This window comes from Trachypithecus francoisi, unplaced genomic scaffold (genome assembly GCF_009764315.1).
Source record: "Trachypithecus francoisi isolate TF-2019V2 unplaced genomic scaffold, Tfra_2.0 Lachesis_group21, whole genome shotgun sequence".
Lineage (NCBI taxonomy): Eukaryota > Metazoa > Chordata > Mammalia > Primates > Cercopithecidae > Trachypithecus > Trachypithecus francoisi.
This window is the reverse complement of record NW_022681467.1, coordinates 55,500,940-55,520,876: the sequence shown is the minus strand read 5'-3', so window position 1 is coordinate 55,520,876 and position 19,937 is coordinate 55,500,940. Positions and strand designations below refer to the sequence as shown.

The 19,937-nt window shown below is 50.1% G+C and overlaps 1 protein-coding gene across 4 annotated transcripts in view; it reads right to left on the bottom strand.

Moving 5' to 3' along the window:
* The window catches only part of PHACTR3 (phosphatase and actin regulator 3), a 278,305-nt gene that overhangs the window by 160,337 nt on the left and 98,031 nt on the right, over positions 1 to 19,937 (bottom strand). Inside the window, exon 1 of one of the 4 annotated variants that reach the window (XM_033186940.1) lies at positions 11,017 to 11,124. The exons of the other annotated variants lie outside the window; for them this stretch is intronic. The gene's annotated coding sequence lies outside the window, so the exon portion shown is untranslated. Of the gene's footprint in view, positions 1 to 11,016; positions 11,125 to 19,937 lie in introns of those variants that run through there. 4 annotated transcript variants of the gene reach the window in all.

The window sequence follows — 19,937 nt, the reverse complement described above, 5'->3', positions numbered from 1 at the left end:
TGGGAAATCATGATCCTCTCATCAGCTTCAGTAAATTTTGGTTTCGGTAAAGTTCATGAGTCTGCTGCATTCAACTGATACTGGAATAAGCTGGATTCTTCCATTTGCTAGCAAACCCTTCTTGTGCCCTACCTTTCTTCTTATTAACTCAGTAGTGTTCTCTTTAATTCCATTCTATTCCACTTTTTGAAATCCACTACAAGGTAACAACATCACCCTCATCACCACAATCACCACCATCACAATCACCACCACCATCATCATCACCATCACCACCATGATCATCATCATCACTATAACCACCATCACCACCACTATCACGACCATCATCACAATCACCACCATCATCACCACTATCACCACCATCATCACAATCACCACCACCATCATCATCACCATTACCACCATGATCATCATCACCACTATCACCATCATCACCACTATCACCACCATCATCACCACTATCACCACCATCATCACCACTATCACCACCATCATCACAATCACCACCATCATCACCACCACCATCATCATCACCATTACCACCAAGATCATCATCACCACTATCACCATCATCACCACTATCACCACCATCATCACCACTATCACCACCATCATCACAATCACCACCATCATCACCACCACCATCATCACCATTACCACCATGATCATCATCACCACTATCACCATCATCACCACTATCACCATCATCACCACTAGCACCACCATCATCACCACTAGCACCACCATCACCATCATCACAATCACCACCATCATCACCACCACCACCATCATCACCATCATCACCACTAGCACCACCATCCTCACCATCACCACCATCATCATCACCACCACCACCATCATCACCACCATCACCACCATCATCACCACCACCATCACCACCATGATCATCACCACTATCACCATCATCACCACTATCACCACCACCATCACCACCACCATCACCATGATCATCATCACCACTATAACCATCATCACCACTATCACCACCATCATCACAATCACCACTATCATCACCATCACCATCACCACCATCACCACCACCATCATCATCACCATTATCACAATCACCACCATCATCACAATCACCATCATCATCACCACCATCATCACAATCACCACCATCATCATCACCATCACCACCACCATCATCACAATCACCACCACCATCATCACCATCATCATCATAATCACCACAATCATCATCACCATCATCATCACAATCACCACCATCATCATCACCATCGTCAAGGCAGTTCACATTTACGCAAAAATGTAATGTGGTGGGCACTGGCACTGTTCCAGGACTTTAAACATAACTGAGTTATTTAATCCTCCCTCTAACTCTAGAAAAGGTATTATTATTACTCCCATTGTATAGTTGAGGAAACTGAGGTATTGTGGCATAAAATGAAGTTGGCCAAGGACACTTGGCTAATAAATACTAGGGGCCAAGACCACATGTGTGCAGTTAGGCCCCAGCTCCATGCTCTTGGCCACTCTTCTCATTCCCTTTCAGTCTCACTCAATAACCAACAAAATGCTGTGTCCTAGGAACTGGATACCTTGCAGGGTCTATTAAAAGATATGAGCTGAATTCCTGTCTTTAAGGTGGGCACCTTATAAATTCAGAAGGAAAACCCTCACATAGGAAAAGTTAGGTATGGGGTGGAGCTCACCCCCATGCCACATGAATGAAAGAGTCCCTCATATCATGGTTCAGCATCTTTGCATTATTCATGCCTCATTCCTGCATTCATTCAGCCAACTGGCAGTTACCAAGGGCCTCTGGTCCAGGCAGTGTTGATGCAGTGCAGGGGACAACAGGCAAGGCTGCCCCCTCATGATGGGCAAGTTCTGGTTGGGTGAAGCAGAACCCACCAGCAGACACTATCAGGCCAGACTGTGATGGGGAAAGTGAGGTGTGGAAGCCACTCTAAAAGGACGGTCAGAGAGGGCTGCTCTCAGCAGGTGACATTCAACCTGACCCCCAAAAGATAATGGGCTGACCAAATGGTAAGGCAGGGGACAAGTGTCCTGAGATGGCATGGCAGAGGCAATGACCTTGAGGTGGGAGATGGTCTGACGAGTTCCAGCAACGTGAGCAGAGGCCAGAGTGGCCGGAACTCCAGGATCAACAGGAAAATGGCAATGGTGGCAGTGAACCCTCCTGGAGCATTCACCAGCCTTGTGCTGGGCAGTATTCTCAGCACTTGAATATCTCAACGTTCAGAACAACCCTATTAGGCAGGTCCTTTCACCACCACCATCTTACAGATGGGGAAAATGAGGAACCAAGTCACAAAGCAAGCATGCGGTAGAGCCAGGGTTCAAACCCAGGCTGGTAGGGTCTCCCAAGTCCATGCTGCCAGCCACCTGGCTATGTGGCCACTGTTCCCCAGGAATGGAAGACAAGATGAGGAAGGCAGGCAGGATCTCAGAGGCTGTGGTCCAGGGGCAATGGGAGGCAGGGACAGGGCAAGGTCTGATATGCATTTCAGGATGCCTTCCCAGCTGCTGGGCAGGAAGGGGGCCACAGCACTGCAGGGCAGAATCAGGGACCCAGCAGGAGGGGGGTACAGGGTCCCAAGAGCAGGACAGTGGCAGAGTAGCCAGAGGTGGGTGAAGTGGGGAAAGAGGTGGAAGTGGTGAGTCAAGGTTTCATGAAAGAGGGGGCCCTGGAGGCACAAGTAGAATTCAGAGAACTCAGGAAGAGTGGGGAGGACACGCCAGACCAAGGGACCTGCAGAAGCAAAGGAGTGAGAGCTGAGCTACAGGACATGCTGAGCCATGAGACATGCTGAGCCACAGGACATGCTGAGCCATGAGACATGCTGAGCCATGAGACATGCTGAGCCACAGGACATGCTGAGCCATGGGACATGCTGGGCCATGGAATGAGTCAGGCTCAGTAGCCTGGAGCCCAGCAGTGTGTGTTCAGCAGCAGATTCTTTCATCCTCAGAGCCCTTCATCCGGCATTTTCAGAGCATCTCCCAAATGCCTGCGCAATTGTGGGCACGATGTCATAAGACCTCAGCAGATCCTCCTCTCCAGGGGCTCCCAGCCCAGGGAAGGCGTCAGACACTTCTGGATTCCTGCGGATGAGGTTGTGGAGGGAAACAGTAGGAAGGACCTCAGAGATCCAAAATCCCTTCTCGTGCTGAGAGAAGCCTGAGTCTGTTTACATGCTTCCTAGGACAGCAGACTCCCTCCCTCACCATCATCCTAGGGTAGACTGCAGGTAACATGGACAACTCCCATCTCCAGGCAAAAAGTATAGGAGTATCCTTGCCTGTCTCCAGACCAGCCACAAAGAGAAGGTTCTGCAAAGGCCCCTCAGCACCAAGGCCACCTCCAGGCCTGGGCAACCTGAAGCAAAACCCACCAGCTGAAACAGACGGTGAGCACACACCAGCTCTTTGCTGCTTCATTCTGCAATGAACAAGGTCGATCCTGGCTCACCAGGCATTTGATGAAAGCCTGTAATGTCAAAAAGGGACCCCAACATATAAACTGAAAAAAGAAACAGCCCCAAAGAAAGATATTATTCAGGAGCAGACTACTTAATTTAAAAAATATGAGCCCTAATGAGAATTCTCAGAGAGAAAGCCTGTGCCCAGAGGGAAGTGAAACCAACCCCCAGTATCCTTTATATCCCTCCCAGCTGGCTGCAGGGCCACATCCTAGAACCATGCAGGAAAAATCCCACCCTTTCTTTCAAGGTTGTCATCCCCCAAGTCTGTTCTAGAATAAATAGCCATTGCCCCTCTGTGCGTTCTTGCAAATTGCTGTTTGCCTTTCAGAAAACACATGGTCCTAAAGCAAACCCAAACTCCAGCAGAGGGTCAAGCTGGACCCCAAGCTTCCTTCTTGTATCCACTATAACGGCTGCTCAGCTCATCATCTCCCCAAGGGCCAGGCACATAAGAGGGTAAGAAGGTGACTTCAAGGGATTCATGGACCCAGGACAAAGCAACAGAAGCTAATTTCTTGTCAATTTCCCTCCCATCTTCCAAGAACTTCAAGAGGAGAGTGTTAGTTCGGCATTATGATGACCCTGGCATCTGATCCTTGCTGATCTCTGTGTTTGGATAATACAGAGGACCCTCTGGCTCGAAATCCTTAGTGAGCGTCTATGCCTAACTTGAACTAAATGTTGTTTTGTTGTCATTGTTTTATTTTATGGTTACCTTTTATCAAAGGTAAGCAATATTGGATTCCTACTTAAAAGTGCAACATAGAGACATCCTTTTAAAATTACTTTGAATTTTAAAAAAAAGACCTGGTTTAAAAGAAAGTATTTGGCAAATTAGACCACAGGTGGCAGACAAATGACTAAGTTAGGGAGAGAGCGCATTAGCTCACATTCAGCTTCTGCTCAGCTGCGGCCTCCCAAATGCACAGCTCCAGCCCAAACCTCTCTCCCAAGCACAGAGTTGTGCAGCCAATTGCCAATTTGTCATCTTTGCACGGATGTCAAATAGATGCTCCAAATTCACTGTAGCCAAAATTGAACTGCTCTCTCCCTGAAACCTGCTCTACCATGGCCTTCCCCTCATAGGCCAGGACCAACGCTCTATCCTTCTGGTACTCAGGACAGAACCTGAGAGTCCTCCCTTGAAACTCCACTGTCCCTGTTTCCCCATCTGCTCCCTCAGCCAACTGCATCGTTCCACCTTCTAGAAGTGCCCATGTCCACACCCTCACTGTGGCCAGTTAGCATCATCTCCCACCTGGATTGCAGCAATAATTGCTAGGCTGGTCAGCCCCCTGGGCACTAGTCAGTTCTCAAGTTATCTGATGAATCATAATTAAATCTCAAACCCTCCAATGCCCCCCCGCCCCCACCATCACACTTGGAGCAAAAGCCCAAAGGCTGGCAGAGGCCCCTCCCTACGATGTCCCTACTTCTCTCCCGTCTCCCTCCCCAGCAATCTCATTTGACTCCAGCCACCACAGGCTCCTCCTCCCTGTTCCTGGAACTCACCAGGTAGGCTCTTACTCAGGGAATCTTCATTGAAGGTTCTCTTTGCCCCAAAGGCTCTTGCCTCAGATAGCCACATGGCTCACTTCCTCACCGCCTTCACGGCTTTGCTCAAATGTCACCTCTGTAATGATGCCAATCCTGACATTCCATGTAATACTCAATTGTCTACTGCCCACCACATTTATACCTTCTCTTCCCTCACCCTACTTCTCCTGTTCATTTCCCACAACACTTATTATTAACATGCAGGATGATCCCCTACTGGTTATAGGTGCCATTCATTGTCCTCCCCACTAGCATGCAAGCTCCAAGAGGCTTTGCACACTGATGTTCTAGTGGCTGGAACAGTTTGCACACACTCTAGGGACCCCACAGACTTTGGTTCCGTTAAGAGGCCTGATTTCTTTTCCTTTTTTTGAGACTCTGTTGCCCAGGCTGGAGTGCAGTGCCATGATCTTGGCTCACGGCAACCTCTGCCTCCTGGGTTTGAGCGATTCTCCTGCTTCTTGAGCAGCTGGGACTACAGGTACGTGCCACCACACCCAGCTAGTTTTTGTATTTTTAGTAGAGATGGAGTTTTGCCATGTTGGCCAGGCTGGCCTCGAACTCCTGGCCTCAAGTGATCTGCCTGCCTTGGTCTCCCAAAGTGCTGGGATTACAGGCATGAACCACCGTGTCTGGCCAAGAGGCTTGATTCTTTTTTTTCTTTTCTTTTTTTTCAGACAGAGTTTTGCTCTTGTTGCCCAGGCTGGAGTGCAATGGCGTGATCTCTGCTCACTGCAACCTCTGCTCCCTGGGTTCAAATGATTCTCCTGCCTCAGCCTCCCGAGTAGTTGGGATTAAAGGCATGGGCCACCACTCGCAGCTAATTTTGTATTTTTACTAGAGACAGGGTTTCACCATGTTGATCAGGCTGCTCTTGAACTCCCGACCTCAGATGATCCGCCCGCCTCGGCCTCCCAAAGTGCTGAGATTACAGGGGTGAGCCACCATGCCCAGCCCAGAGGCCTGATTTCTATCAAAGTCTGCTCCCTGCAGGACCTGGGCAAAGATGTTTGTAAATCTGAGCTGGAAATCTGAAGCTTATGAACATTAAACTTCTCCTTGTTGTCTCAGCCTCCCTAACAGTCTGTTATCTGTTTGGCCCTTGAGTATATGGGACGCTTTGTTAATGCTTTTATTGATTTGTGTCATCTACCCATTCGATTAACCTGCCAAGTGGGTGAGGCAAATGTTGAAGACTCAGAACCTGGGATGGAGCCCTGTGGCATTCCTTTAGAGACCCTGGGGTGGTCACTGCCACAGTCATCAAAATGTTTTACAAATTTTTTGGACATGTCAAAAAGTAGAAAAAATAGTATAATGAACAATCACATGTACTCTAGACTCCACAACTCTTAATATTGTGCTTCATGTCTTTAGTATGAGTATGTATATATACACACGTGCACATGTGTGTGTGTGCGGAATCTCCAAGACAGCCAGCCCACAGAAACAAATTAGGATGGGCAAACTTCTTCTGCAATGGGCCAGAAGTAAATATTTTCAGTTGTGTGGACCTATGGTCTCTGTCTCAGCTACTCTGTTGGAAAACAGCCAGAGAAGTGTGTAAGTAAATGGGTGTGTGTTCCAATAAAACTTTATTTAAAAAACAAGGTGGCAGCCTGAAAACCCTGGGAAAATGATAACTGGCACATAATTCAACTTTTTCCTGGGCAGATGCCACAGCATCCTGTAGGGTAAACACACCTGACATCAATATTTTAAGCACACCCTTAGAATGACACTGTATGACAGATGCACCTGAATGTGTGTTCCAAACTAGGGAACCCGGGAGTGGTCCACCCAGAGATCTGTTCCTATCTACGATGAACATCTGAGCCTCCGTCCTGTCCTGTGGAACACGGGCCGTACAGGGGAGTGAGGCCCTGAGGTTTGGGTTACTATCAGGGGTGTCCAATCTTTTGGCTTCCTTGGGCCACATTAGAAAAAGAAGAATTGTCTTGGGCCATACATAAAATACACTAACACTAATGATAGTTGATGAGCTAAAAAACAAAAATCTCATAACACTTTAAGAAAGTTTACAAATTTGTGTTGGGCTGCATTCAAAGCCATCCTGGGCTGCATGCGACCCACAGGCCTTGCGTTGGACAAGCTTGGGTTACACGAAGGTTGCCAGGTGGAGGTTGTTAGGGGTGGGTGCTAAGTGAAAATGCTGTATACACTGCATGATGTTTGCAGGCGGTTGCAGTTGTGGTTTTCTTGCCCTGTCTGCTGCCACCGAACTGTAGGAAGGTGGATATGTTGTCCAATCTGCTGCCGCTGGACCATTTCTGAACATTAAAGCAGTTCTCCTGTCTAGGCTGCCACCAATGGATCGTTTCTGAACATTAAGGCAGTTCTCCTGTCCAGCCTGCCACCACTGGACCGTTTCTGTATGTTAAGACAGTTGTCTCCATCCCGCCACCACTGGACTCTCTCCCCTGCATGTAAGTCCCTAATAAAACTGCATGTCTTGTTTGCTGGCTCCAGGTCTCTTCTTTGGCCTCTTGAACCTGGTACCTTCCCTACTGAGGTTAATGGGGTTCAGCACAACACACCCCCACACAGAGCCCTTCTGGACCAGAGTCCTCTGACCCAGAAACACCAGAAGATAGGAGGTGGGGACAGGAAGAAGGAAGGAGGGAGGGAGAGCAGAAGAGAGGGAAACCAGGGAGGAGGGAGTGAAAGAGAAGGGAAGGGAAAGGAGGAAAGAACAAGGAGATAAAGGATCAGGGAGAATGGGAGGAAATGAGAACTCCCAAAAGCAATGCGTGTGCCTGATATGGTTTGGCTGTGTCCCCACCCAAATCCCTTCTTGAATTGTAGCTCCCACAGTTCCCACATGTTGTGGGAGGGACCCAGCAGGAGGTGATGGAATCATGGGGGCAGTCTCCCTCATACTATTCTTGTGGTAGTGAATAAGTCTCATGAGAGCTGATGGTTTTATAAGGGGACACCCCTTTCGCTTGGTCCTTATTCTCTTGTCTGCTGCCACGTAAGACATGCCTTTCCCCTTCTGCCATGATTGTGAGGGCTCCCCAGAGGCTTCATGTGAATCCATTAAGCCTCTTTTTCTTTATAAATTACTCAGTCTTGGGTATGTCTTTACCAGCAGTGTGAAAATGGACTAATATAGTGCCAGTGCCCACGCCACCCAGAGCAACACAGCTGTGAACATGTGGGTGATCTTGATTTACTCACTATCATGCACACACACAAGAAAAGCTGTCCTAAGCCCTATTATTGTGTTTACCATGTTAATATGATGTTTATTATACAGAAAAGTATTAGAAATAGAAATAGTATGAATTTAGAATAGTATGAACACCCATTGTTTCAGCAATTAATATCTTGCTGAGTTTCGTGTGTGCGCATGCACATGCGCTTCACTTATGTCTGCGTGTGCTGTTGGCCATCTCAAAGTAAGTTGTCTGAGTCGTGATGTTTCATCCTCCCTAAATAACATCACAGCATCGGACACTGTCAGGAGCCATCCTCTCAGTCAGCTAATTTTATTTCAACTTTAATTTCTTTTTCAATCAAGTCCATCTTCAACTGCGTGGACAGGATACACAACAACTGAAAATCTCCTGCTCCACCATCTGTATATTTCTTAAATTGGCTCTCTGGACGTAGGCATCGTCCACCCCCTAAATATTTACCAACCCTCCACCATGATCTCCATCTGTGATTCAAAGTGCAGTGCTGGACCGGCGTCTGCATCACCTGGGAACTTGTGAGAGATGCAAATTACTTGCCCCCCACCTCCCCCCGCCGCAGCCACCCAGACCTGCTGACTTAGAAACTCTGCCAGTGGGGCTACAATCAACAGCCCCTCCAGGTGTTTCTGATACAGGTTCCCAAGATGTAAGAACCACTGCTTGCTGCCTTCTGGTCCAGCAGGAGGAGGAGCAGTGCCTACCCTTCAGGTGCTCCCGGGCAGGAAATTAGCAGTAGAAAGAAAATCAAAGGATCCGTTGTGTTCTGCATCTTTTAAAGTTAATTGATAGTATCATAACTTTCCCTGAATAACAACGATATAATATGCTCCAGCAAGGAGCATATTTCTGCCCCACAAAACACAGATTACAAAACACAGTAAGCTCCGCAAATAGATGAGATTCAGCTGCGACATGTCGAATTATGTCAAGATGCAAGGAAGAAAGGAAGCTAAAAATAGCAGCACAGGCTCAGCACCAAGAGCTTCCGGATCATCAACCTCAGGACTGGAGAGAAACTGCCTCCAGCCATTCCTCGGGTCCTAAGAGGCCCTAGACAGGAGGAACGCGCTCCCGTCCATATGTCATGTGCCTTCATGCCAACAACTCCACGGTGCAAAGCGTGTGGCTCCCGGGGAGGCAGGAGTGAGCAGGCTGCTCTGAAGAGTGGTATTTTATACTTTAAAAATAGAATTTCTGAGCATACACGATATGAACAGTCACCCCACAAGCAAAACTACTGTATTATATAACAACGACGTGTTGAGCCCTGTAAGCCACAGCCTGAAGGTGTATAATATAGACTCAGGGCTGAACAGCTTGGCAACCAAAGAGTTAATACCCAAAACATACAGGAAAAAAAAATCTGTATCTATTTCGTGTAGACAGAGAATTGCAAACTGCCAAGCTACCTATGGGCTTGGCTCAGGAATGGAAGAAAATGTATGGGAAAGAAAGCGCATTTTCATACTGGCCTATTATTTCAGCTTGTGGTGTAAAAGTTGTGAGATGAAACAGCAGTAAATTTGCAGAACATCTTAGTGGGAATGCTTACTTCTGCTGAGAGTTGCACCTAGGTGACAGCCGAAATGGTGGCTCCGGGACTGCGTTCCTCTGATCCTCTCCTTAGTTAAACAATATACTCTTGATTATTTCTGAATGAACCTCACCATGGATTTTTCTGATTTGTTATTCTTAGATTGTGTATGTGGTTACCATCGTTATGCATGCGCATAATTCCGTAATTCCTCCTCAAAGAACAACGCGCAAACCACACTCCACAAAAGGACTCTTAATTTCCCATATTTCCTGTCCTCTAAAAAGAAAGCAAGCATTTCAGGGAAGGGGGTTTAACATTCAGACAACCTCTCCTGAAGTCCTTGGGATCCTGAATTGCCATTTTCCACTGGGTCAAAAAATAAAATAAAACCTTGCAGCTTAAAAACACAGCAGGCACCTTTGGAAAGCAATGTTGCTTCCAAGAACTTAACCATGACCCATATTAACACTTAGAATTCACTTCTCCGTCTCCTTCTTGGGCCTCCAACTCCAGACATCCAACTGTACTTGCAAACCATTTTTCAGAACCAAAAGTCCACAAATGATACTAAATGTAAAACCACACAAAAGCCAAGTGTGCCCTCTCCCTCACCCACACCCGCACTCCTACCCAGAGTTCAGTGGTGGAGATCCCGGAAGAACAATGACTCCTGATAGTGGAGCATATGTTCCTGACAGTAAATGAAGGCATCAACCTCCGCTGTGGGAAACCTCTACTTTGAATTTTTACAAAACCTGGCTTAAGAATAGGACACCATGCAGTCAAAATGCACATCAATGACAATCTATTATTTCCTGGAAACGATCTTACAATCTAGAGACAAAAAGGCATCCGAGTGAAAATTTTATTTTTAGCCCAGAAGTAATAGGTTAAAATAACATTCACATGCAAACAAAAGGCCTTCGTGGCTCTTTCTGGACTCTGTGGCAGAAACCCAAGGCTGATCCTGGTCTCACCCCTTAGACACATAAAAATGACCCATCTGTGGCTCCAAGAGGGGCAGCCCCCACCCCTCACCCCAGACTCCAAATGCAGTCATCTGATTCAAGAAAAAAAAAAAAAAGTCATTCTCCTAGGGCCCTGCTGCTGCTAGAATTTGCAAACGCTTTGCCTTTAAGAAGCCTGTCCCTAAACACAGTCCCTGCCCTCTGCCTCACCAGAGACATGGGGCAAAGCAACTCACCTTATGGTCACAGAGGGATCCTGGACGAAGGGCTTCTTCATCTTCCCCAGAACCCCTGCTCTCCCCGCGGGCTTCTGGAGTCTTTCTCTCAAACCTCCCTGAAAGGTCAAGATTGGCAAAGAGCCCCCACAGCCCTGGCGCTCTCACTTGCTCCTGGGGACTAGCTCCGCTCCCTGAGCAAACCTCCAACCCGGCACAGCACTGCAATTGTCAGGAAGCTCCCGTCTGCATTTTGGGGCTGAACACCATTATTATCTGTAAACATTTTTAAATATAGATGTGCAGGAGGCAGAGTTGGGGCAGGGGTGGGGGTGAGGAGGGCAACCCAGGGTCTGAGTGTCTGGCTCAGTAGATCAAGTGCTGGCCCCCAACAAGCCTCCCCTCTGTTCAGGGACAGGTGCGTGCTCCTCTCCGTGCCTGAGATGTGTCACTCAGCACTGCCAGAACACTGCCTAGGCTGGCATCTGGCCAGAGCCTGGCAGAAACCACCTGAACCAAAGCCCTAAATCCTATGTACAGAACCCACAATGGCAGCAACTTTTCCTGGCCTTAGGCAAGTTCCAGGAACTAGCAGGACTGGAGTTTTTCTTACAGCCCTCTCTTCTCCTTCCCCTGCTTCCACTGCTACCACGATGACCTTGGTGACATGGGGCAGAGGGGACCTTGGCCATGCAGAGTCCTGAGGCAGCTGCTGAAGTCTTAGATCAGCGAGGCTGCCTGGAGCCAAGCCCCAAGGAACCTCAGGAGACAAGGAGTCTGATATGCAACCTGAAAACAAAAAATGCTGAAGCCAGGGACCCTTGGTGCACCTTTTTTCCAGGCCCAAGCCCAGGTGGCAGACAGATGGGGAGGTCGAGGACCTAGGCTCATCTGTAGCCCCAATGCCAGCTGCTGCAGGTATGTCTGTTGCTGGCTTAGGTGCAGGAACACAGGGTCAGCTGGGGAGGGGCCCAGAGCAGGGCCGGTGACATTTGGGACCACACAATTCTCTGTGGTGGGGGCTGTCCTGTGCATGGTAGGAGGTTTTGCCACATCCCTGTTAGCTACATGCTAGAGGCCAGAAGCACCCTCCAGCCCAGTTATAACAACCAGAATGTCTCCAGGCACTGCAGTGTCCTCTGGGGGGAAAATCACCCCAAAGAGATAAGTGCTGCTGGCAAGAAAGATAGCTGTAGGTCTGAACCAGGACCACCACTCCATAACCATCTGAATTCAGGCAAGGGACTTCACCTCTCTGACCCTCAGAGACAGGGGTAATAGCCCAGAGCCAGGAACTGAACGAATGAAGCTTTGCTATGAAGAGGCAGTTGCCCCCTGACACCATAGGAGCCCAGATCCTTTCTGCAGGGGATGGGGGAGCTGGACTCAGAGCCAAATTCTGCTCCCAACACATTGTAGTGGGGACATCTCTCCCCTCTTCTGTGTACCCACCTGTACAATGGGGCACCCTTCCCCAGGGGTGGTGCAACATGAGCTAAGAGAGCTACCCAAAGTGCCTATCACAAGGTACAGCCTCAATACGATTAGCTGGGAAGAGGGAGAAGGACAGGGAGGAAGAGGGGTAAGTTGAGAGGAAAAGGGAGAAGGGAAGAGGGAAAAGAATAGGAAGGGGAGGAACGGAGAGGGGGAGGAGGAGGAACAGACAGGAGAAGGGGGAGGAACAGAAGGGGGAACAGGAGAAGGGAGAACAGAAGGGGAGGAACAGGAGAAGGGGGAAGAACAGGAGAAGTGGGGGGACAGTAGAAGCGGGGACAGGAGAAGGCAGGAATAGGAGAAGTTGGGGGACAGGAGAAGGGGGAACAGGAGAAGCAGGAACAGGAGAAGGGGAACAGGAGAGGGCGGGAAGAGGAGAAGGGGGAAACAGAAGGAGGGCGAACAAGAGAAGGAGGGAACCGGAGAAGGGGGGAACAGGAAAAGGGTGAACAGGAGAAGGGGGACAGCAGAAGGGGGGACAGGAGAAGGTGGGAACAGGAGAAGGTGGGAACAGGAGAAGGGGGACAGGAGAAGGGGGGAACAGGAGAAGGGGGGAACAGGAGAAGGGGGACAGAAGAGTGGGGGACAGGAGAAGGGGCAACAGGAGAAGGAGGATGAAAAGAAGGGGGAACAGGAGAAGGGGAAGGAACAGGAGAAGGGGGTACAGAAGGGGAAGGAATAGGAGAAGGGGGGACAGGAGAAGGGGAAGGAACAGGAGAAGGGGAAGGAACAGGAGAAGGGGAAGGAACAGGAGAAGGGGAAGGAACAGGAGAAGGGGGGACAGGAGAAGGGGAAGGAACAGGAGAAGGGGAAGGAACAGGAGAAGGGAAAGGAACAGGAGAAAGGGGGACAGGATAAGGGGAAGGAACAGGAGAAGGGGGACAGGAGAAGGGGAAGGAACAGGAGAAGGGGGACAGGATAAGGGGAAGGAACAGGAGAAGGGGGACAGGAGAAGGGGAAGAGGGCAGAGGGGGGTAAACCCAAGGGCAAGAGTCAGAGCCATGCCCCCCACCCCAGCACTGCCTGGGGAAGCACATTAATTCTGAACATTCTGGGGGCATCAGTCCACATTTAGGGTCTCTGGGTCTCTAAACGCAGCAGCCACAGACTGTCTTGACAAATTGTTTCCACCTGTTAGGAGAGGTCTTGCCCTTGCTAATGACACCTTTTAAGTGGGAGATGGGAGGGAGCCGGCCCAGGACATTGACAGCTGAGGCTGGCTCCTGATTCCTGCCCCGTGTTAGGGTACACAGAATAAAAAACCGAAATCTCAGCTGAATTTCGCCAGAAGATCAACTCATGGGGCAGTCGGGTCTGGAGACCAACTTGGGATTTCCTGGCCTTCCCAAGCTTCGGGGCTGCTCTCCCAGGGGCTGCACTGAAGTCCCAGCAGCTTGATTCGGCCTCCCTGTCAGGCTCTTCTCCTATTCCACTGTGCAGGTCAGGTGAGGAAACCAAGGCTCAGAGAGGCAGACTGAGCTGCACAAAGCTACCCAGTTCAGACACAGTTGGGAGGGGTGTAGATACCACTTGGTCCACCCCAGGCCTGGCTCTGACCTTCCGCAGCTCTGAGACACTGACACCCAAGGGCCCTGAGCTCACCGTCCCAGCCCAGAGACAGTCCCAAGACAGCACCAAGCAAGCCTGGGTACAAGTCAGAATCCTGGGGCCTCCACAGGATAGCAGGGTCCCCAGGGTCACCATCCCAGCTGCCTGTGTTCCCTTGTGTCTGGGAGCCCCAGGTGTCGCCAGGCCAGCTCCCAACCACCTGAGCACTGGCCACATTCATGGCCCCAGAAGCCCAGGCTGTGAGCAGGTGTAAGAGAATCCAAGGCCTGCCTCTTGCCATGCTGCTGACCTGGACGGGGCGAACCGCAGATACCCCACTCAGCACTACGCCGCTCCGCCATCAGGAGGAGATCCTGCGTCTGGTGCCCAACGCCTGTGCTTCATGAGCTCCTCACTTTGATGGGGGCTTCCAACACCAGGTCTTACTGAAAACTTAAAACAACAGGCCATAGAGTGAAGGATTCTATTCCCATTCTACAGATGAGGAGACTGAGACCCAAAGAGGCTCAGCCAGGAAGAGAGGGCTGAACCCAGTCTGGGGTCATTCCCGGCACGCCCACGGATAAACTCTGAGAAGACACCAAATAAATTGAGGTTGTCCCAGGAAGATGCCCCAAAAGCTCCAAGTCTATTCAAATCCACAAACTACACAGCCTCACGCACTGGAGAGACGCTGAGGGAAAGGAGGCACCCTCCTGCCCTCAGACTGTTTGCAGCTCACCGTAACAGACACGTGCAACCTGCAGGCATCTCCTCTGGGCTCTACGTCCAGGGCCTCTCTCCATTCCTCCCCTCCTCCAACCCACCACCGCAGCCTAGGCCAAGCCCCACTCACCTCTCTTGCCTAGAAGCCCCCAGAGGTCTTCCCACCCTGGAGTCCATGCACCAAAGGGCAACCACAGGCAACTTCCTAAAACTTTGCTGGGATGTGTGGGGTCAAGGGGGAGGATTAACCCAACTCGTGGATGAGGAGAGAGACAGTGCAGGGGAGGAGGCTGTGAGCTGGGGGTCGGGCAAGCAGTGGTGTCTCAGGAGACCCCGGAACCACACTGCTGAGTCAGGATGGCGCTGCTCATGCACGTTCGTCAGGTTCCATGTGACGAGTGCAGACATTAAACCACTTAATCCTCACATCCTTAGAGGCTGCCCTATTCCTCTCTTGATGTCCAGATGAGGAAACTGAGGCTCAGCAGGGCAAATGACCCACCCATGGTCACACAGGTGGATTCTGCAGCCCAGATCTTAGACCCCATGGCTAGGGCCTCTCCGAACATCAGAGCTGCAACCCAGACCACTGAGTGTGATTCCACATGCAGGCCATGGCATTTCCTGCCCATCTAGCTGAGAGAGGTGCATGTGAGGATCACGCCACTTTAGAGATGGGAAACTAAGGCTTGGGGAGGCAGGAAGGTCAAGAGCAAGGGCAGCATTGAGACAGGAACTCAGGGCACTGTGACTCCAGCGCAGGGATCCTCAGCCTCAGCAATACTGACATTTGAAGCTAAATGACGCTTTGTGGCGGGGGCCGTCCTGGGCCCTGTGGGGTGTTTAGCAGCATCCCTGGCCTCTCCCCACGAGATGCCAGTGGCTCCATGCCTCCCCGCTGCGGCAATCGAAAATGTCTCCAGACAGTGCCCAAACTGCCCACATTTGAGAACTGCTTCTGAAAGCTGTGGTTACAGCCAGGGGACTCCAGACCTCCTCGGGCCAGAATCTCTAGCTGCAGCCTGTTGGGCCACATTTCAGAATAAAGGAGGATCCCTTTCAGCACGTTCCTTGTACCTACAGTTACTCCCAAGGACCAGACGCAGATGTCCTAGAGAGGCCAGGCTGGATACACAGGTAAGTAGGTAACGTGAACCAGGTGTGAACTCTCCGTGTAGGTGGTCAAAGGTTTGGCCTAACTGGAGAAGGCAGGTCCTGCCTAAAGCAGGCAGCAACCACACAGCCTGGCAAGAGCCATGGCCAGTCCATTCCTTCATTAAGTGGATGGACCTCACCTGCCAAGCACGGTGCAGGCCCCAGAGACAGCCAATATCACAGCTGGACAATTCTGTCCTCATGAACCTTCTAACCAGGCAAAAGCCAGCAGTACCCGAGCTCTGAGTTTTTCAAGCCAAGCCAGAAAGAAAATCCAGATGTTGGTGTGAAATCTCCCTACTTGTAAATGTTGGTTCAATGAAACACACGAACACTGTGATCAAACCAACCAAGTCTGCAGGCTGACCGGGGCCCACGGGCCACCTGTTTGTGACCTCAGGTTTCTACCTTTCCTTTCCACCCACTAAAACAGAGGAAGGCTAAGCCACCTCCCAGCACTGCCTTTGAACTCTGTGGCTTCCAAGCCAGACCCATAAGAGAAAGAATGCATCATCGCTTTGGAGAAACCAACTGTTACTCTAACCCTTCCCCGGCAAGGAGAGAGCAGGCTCACCCAGCATGGAGCCGCACCCCCAGCCTTCTTGTCAATGCACAGATGGTCACAGCCCCACTTGCCCAGGCCAAGGAAGCCACTTCACCAAGGCCCAAGGAAGGCCAAATATTCTGGAAATCCCCCTTCAGTTGGCTCCTGTGATTTTCCATGACGGGAATTGATGCTAAATGAAGAAAAAAAGCTCAGAATAAACAGAAGGAGAACCACATGGCTCTCTCTGAAACCAAATGCTCTCTCCCATTGGACCAGGGAGGAGCTGAGGAGGGGGTGGGGCAGCCTCACAAGGTTGCCGAGAAAGCATGAGCACATGAGCGCAGAAAGCATGCCTCCAGCCCTTGGTCTGGGAGCAGAAAGTACGAGATTGCAGAGGAGAAGTGGAAAGAACATTTAAGGTGCTGATGAGCAACGCCCAGGAGACGGCAGTGAGAGTGGGAATAAGTGCCGGATTGGGGAGGCGTTCTGGAGACAGAAACCACAGGACCATCTGGGTCTATGGACCTGTAAGCAGCCAAGTGCAGTAGAAGATGGAGCACGGAGCAGGCTGTAAACACAAGCACCACGTGCTGTCACAGGCCCAACAAACACAAGCCTGAATGCTCCCTCCAGGAGACCTTAACAGTAGAAAAGCCTGGGGTCTTCCCGGACCTTCCAGGATGGAAACAGTAAAAGTGCCTGCCCCCCAGAAGGCGCCTGAGAAGAGAAGGCATCTCATTTACCCTCCAGAGAAGGTCAGGTGCAGAGAGAACACGGAGGCTTCAATGTAATTGAGAATGCAGGCTGGTGGACGAGTGTCCACACTCTGGCCATTCCCATGAGCTTGTTCAGGGCAGGGGACGACTGCACCCTGGGAGGCCAAGTGAGGCTTCTCAAGGACAAAAGAGAGGTTTCTGCCTCAAAAGGTGGCCCCATCTCCAGCTCTTCAGAGGTTCATCACAATCCACCCATTTCTGAACTGGACCCAGACCAGTGAAATCCACGGCTCTGCACCCATTGCCCTCCCCAGAGAGACACCTTCCCGGTGCCCACATCTGAAACGGCACCCGTCACTCCTTCTTCCCTGTAGCCAGATCCACTTCCCACCACATTCATCATCACTGATGTCATGGTATGTATTAATAGGTATCTGCTGTTGGTCATCCGCTAGAGATCAGAAGAAAGAACAGCGTCTAAATGGCCCCCACTAGAATGGGACCTTCCGTGATGGCAGGAGTCTTATCTGCCTAGTTCACAGATTCATCAAAATGCCTTGCACAGCACCCCAGACTCACTAGGCACTCGACAGATATTCACTGGGCACACGAAGAGATGAATTAATGAACTCCACAATTGATAAGCAGACAGTTATATCAAAACAAGAACGTTGTGAAAGGCAATTTAGGTTAAAACAATTAATAGAAACAACACAAATGTCCCTCAACTGAAGAATGGGTAAACAAAGTGTGGTGTAGCCAGACAGTGGAATATCATTCTGTCATAAAAAGGAATGGAGGGCTGACACATGCTACAACACGGACGAGCTTCGAAAACATGACGCCAAATGAAGGAAGCCAGTCGCAACTGCCACATATCGTGTGGTTCCATTTCTATGAAATGTCCAGAATAGGCAAATCTAAAGAAACAGCGGATTAGAGGTGGCCAGGGGCTGGGGGAAAGGAAAATGGAAGTGATTCCTAGTGGACACAGAGTTCTCTTTAGAGGAGAAGAAACTGTTCTAAATTTCGCCACAGTGATGGTTGCAAAACACTGCTCATATACTCAGAACCACTGAACAGCACACTGCCAATGGGTGAGCTGCATATGTGAATTCTGTCTCAATACAGCTGTTACCGAAAGAATTAAAAGAAAACTTTCAAGGCAGCTTGGCCATGGATCAGATTCTCCTCATATGGAGGCCACTTCCTGAGTATAATAAATTAGGCAATGAGGAAAAGCAGCACTGATTATTTTAAGTCCCCAGGGGTCAGTAATTGACCCCATCTTCAGTAGTCAACACAGTCTTGAGACAGGGAATGCTGAGAAAACTCCTCAGTGCTGAACCCCTCCCTACTCCACACCGGGGGTCACACTGAGGGCTCTCCCTCCAACCCTAGGGAGTAGAGACAGTTCTCGTCCCCATTTTACAGCTGCAGAAACTGAGGCTCAGAGAGGTTGAGCTGCCAGGCTGAAGTCACACAGCATGCAAATGGCAGAGGCGGCATCTGAAGACACATCAGTCTTATACTAAAACTTAGGCTTTGGGCTGGGCTCAGTGGCTCACGCCTGTAATCCCAACACTTTGGGAGGCCAAGGTGGGAGGATCCTTTAAGGTCAGGAGTTCAAGACCAGCCTGGCCAACACGGTGAAACCCTGTCTGTACTAAAAATACAAAAAAAAAAAAAAAAAAAAAAATTAGCTGTGCGTGGTGACAGGCACCTATAATTGCCGCTACTTGGGAGGCTGAGGCAGGAGAACCACTTGGACCCAGGAGGCGGAGTTGCAGTGAGCCGAGATCACACCATTGCACTCCAGCCTGGGCAACAAGAAAGAAACTCCAGCTCATAAATAAATAAATAATAATAAAAACATTAGGCATTGAATTGTTCTGTTGAATTGTCATCTAAGGCACATGTCATTTCCTGAACCGCCTAATAGGAAGGAGGTTTGAGGACCTGGCCTCATATGGACAAAGGGTCCTACAGAGAAAAAAAGATGTATCTTTAATGGGGGAGAGCTTTGTTCCCAGGAAACACATTGAAATGACGTCTGAGCAAGGAGTCGTATCTGCACAGCCCCTGCAAACCGTGAGAAAGACCAGTGACCAAATGAGGCAGCTCATTGTCGCAGGAAGAAGAGCCTGGAGCCTGTGTACAGGCGTATGTGCCCACCTCTAACCCCGTACAGGCGTGCGTGCCCGCCTCTAACCCCGTACAGTGTGCGTGCCCGCCTCTAACCCCGTACAGGTGTGCGTGCCCGCCTCTAACCCCGTACAGGTATATGTGCCTGCCTCTACCCCTGTACAGGTGTGCGTGCCTGCCTCTACCCGTGTACAGGTGTATACACCCACCTCTAGAAAACTAGCAAAACCAACTGTGATTCTAGGAAGGAGAGCAACTTTCCTAGCACTGCCCTTGTGGCTTGCCCTGCGGAATTCACTGCTTATTTCCAGCCAGTGATTAAGTAGGAGATCTTAATGGGGAAGCAGGAGCAGTGCCCGAATGACCATCACACACACCTGCCCCTCCTCGTGACACACATCTGCTTAGACAGAAAGGCCATCCACAGCACAAGAGAAAGGAAGCAGGACAGGAAGCCTTTCAGGACTTTCTTGGCAATGGAGCCACCTCTGTATTTCCACCCCCTCTCTGGTCTAAAACTTAAGCCCTGGAGGCAGGCTGGCCTGGAAGGAAAATCTGGTGAGTTGTGATGAAATCAGGATTCTGCATGAATTTCTGGAGACAGAGGAACG